The sequence below is a fragment of the Monodon monoceros genome, unplaced genomic scaffold (assembly GCF_005190385.1).
Source record: "Monodon monoceros isolate NGI ecotype Baffin Bay Population unplaced genomic scaffold, NGI_Narwhal_1 Super_Scaffold_20, whole genome shotgun sequence".
Classification (NCBI taxonomy): Eukaryota; Metazoa; Chordata; class Mammalia; order Artiodactyla; family Monodontidae; genus Monodon; species Monodon monoceros.
The window spans coordinates 80,183,289-80,185,898 of NW_021703777.1; the positions used below are offsets into that span (position 1 = coordinate 80,183,289).

The window sequence follows — 2,610 nt, forward strand, 5'->3', positions numbered from 1 at the left end:
GAGAAAAATGATAACCGACATGGATATGAGTCTTTAATGAAGAAGAGATCTAGAGATTTTGAACAATATTTGGAAAATAGATGCTATGAATAGGAAGTAATATATCATCTATCACCTTCTTAATAAATCATCACATAATAAAGTGTATAAAAGATTGACAGAAAAGGGCTGAAGGAAGAGACGGAATTTATAATGGACACAGGCAGAGTGGTTTGATAACTGTCTTCAGGCATTGGTGTCATTGAAAGCTAAAATTTTCTCCTTTCTTTTTACAGACATAAGCGTTCAAATCAAGTTCTTGAAAAAGAGGGAGAAAGAGAGATACAGGGAGAGGTAGAGAAAGAAAATGAAAGTTTAAAGAGTAAGAAACTACCACAGGTTTCATAATTTATTCCACTGCTCTCAGTCTTTCTTACTTTCCGTTCCTTATACTATATTTTGGAGGGCTTTTTTGTTTTTTGTTTTTAATCTGGAGAATGGTATGAGAAAGGCCTTTGGGTATGTTAAGAATGTACTATTCTACTTTATTATAATGATAGCTGTTAACAGCACAGGGGCCTTGACTGTATAACGTCTCCTGTCTTGCTTGGGGTGACACCCGTTCAGACCGAGCCAGCTTATTTCACATTATTGTCAGTTATGAGTGGGAAACTCTTGCAGCTGTGGAAGAGCTGGGGGCGGGGCGGGGACGGTATTGTCCGTTAATTACAGACACTGCATTGTTTTTAAATGTTTTCAGTCAATTTGTAGATAGAGCTCTAATAGATTTTTAACTTTCTTAGACTTGGTTTTTTACACACTAAAACAAATGTGGTTCTAAAGACCACTATCATTTTCTATTGCCTTTAAAAAATATTCATTTATCATTTTCCAGTCTGGATTTCCCCTCTTCTTGATACTACATGTCACTAAGGTGAATATGACTCAAAACATGAATGCACATGACCCATCTTTCAGCCCTGAATGATAAAAATATGAACCTTCACTGGCGGAGGCCGTGGCCGCCACGGACCCACCCAGCCTAGGGCCTCACCTGCACCCCCTTGCGGCGAGTCGACCGACCACATTGCTGCAGTGCATTTTTCAGAGTAAACAAATTCCATGTGCTGTTGAAAACATTCAATCCCTCAAACATGAACTGGCTCATGTATAGAAGAGATTTGGGGGGAATAAATTATGGGATTGAGCTTCATTCAGATGTGGCAGAATATGCGAAGAAAAACCTGGAGAGTTTGATCAAAAAAAGTAATAGCTTTGATAATCAGCTTCTAGACCTGTACTGTCAGTCTGAATGGGAAGGTGCATGGCATGGCTAGGTCACTCTGATCTCTCAGCAGCTTATCAGAATAATTATATGAGCAAGTTGGCACAGCTCCTGCTGTTCACAAAATCATCTGTCTCAAGATGAAAATATTCCAACGTGAACATATGAAGAAAAGCACTACTAAGATTTGAGTTCGGTGAGCCCACATTTGTGGTTGGTAATTGCTCCCGGAAAGCAGCTGAGGGTCATCAGTATTATCGAGATTATTGTGGAACTAGAGTCCAGAAATACTATGAGAACTACATGAAAATATTACTAAAAGTGGGAGGCATTCTAGTTATGCCTGTAGAACATTTAACACAAATTATGAGAAGCGAACAAAACACTTGGGAAAGTAAAAATATTCTTGCTGTTTCATTTGCTCCACTTTTGCAACCAAGTAAGAAGGATAATGGCAAACCAGAGTCTGTGGGACATCCCCACACACAAACCCACGCTGTCTGGAATATACAGAACTTGCTTTTATTTACATTCAATGCACACTGAGACATTTCGTAAGTAATGAGATGCAGGCCAAGGAGGGGTCCCTTAAAGGGCTCCACCCAAAAGAAAGAGTTAAACAGAGAGCTACACTTATGTATTTGTAGGTAATCAGCATATTCCTCAGCCTCTCAACAATGAGGAGGATGAAAAAAATAGAAGAGAAAGAAAAGGAAGTGGAAGACCACAATGAAGTTAAAAGAGCCACCTCAGAATTTACTGAGAGAAAAAATTATGAAACTCCCCCCTCCCTCGTGAATCTTTAAAAGCTTACTTGACATATTTTAGAGAAAAATAACTTAGATCAAGAAGAAAGAATGCCTACTGATAATTCCTCTAGTCTTTAAAATGTGGCATTTGTTAGGAGTTAAAAAGAGAGAGAATGTTTTCTTTCATCAGAGTGAACTTACAGTAGAAAAAAGTATCTTCTTTCTGTCAGTAATAAAAATGATGTATTCAGTGATTAAAAATAATCCCTTTCATAAAATACATTTTTCTGTAAGTCTTGGAAAAATGGCTGTTTTAACTCAGGATGACTTCAAGAGTGGAATGCAACAGTAGTGCAGACTTTGTGTAATGTAAATCCTGTTCTGATTCCTTATAGATTTGTAGTGGTGAGAGTTAGATTTAATTTTTTTTTTTTTTTTTCTGTACGAGGGCCCCCCACTGCTGTGGCCTCTCCCATTGCAGAGCACAGGCTCTGGATGCACAGGCTCAGCAGCCATGGCTCACGGGCCCAGCCGCTCCACGGCATGTGGGATCCTCCCACACTGGGGCACGAATCTGTGTCCCCTGCATCGGCAGCC

The 2,610-nt window shown here is 39.3% G+C and overlaps 1 pseudogene; it reads left to right on the top strand.

The window, feature by feature from the left end:
* The first annotated feature begins 1,133 nt into the window (after positions 1-1,133).
* On the top strand, positions 1,134-2,102 carry LOC114902432 (annotated as a pseudogene).
* Positions 2,103-2,610: the final 508 nt, after the last annotated feature.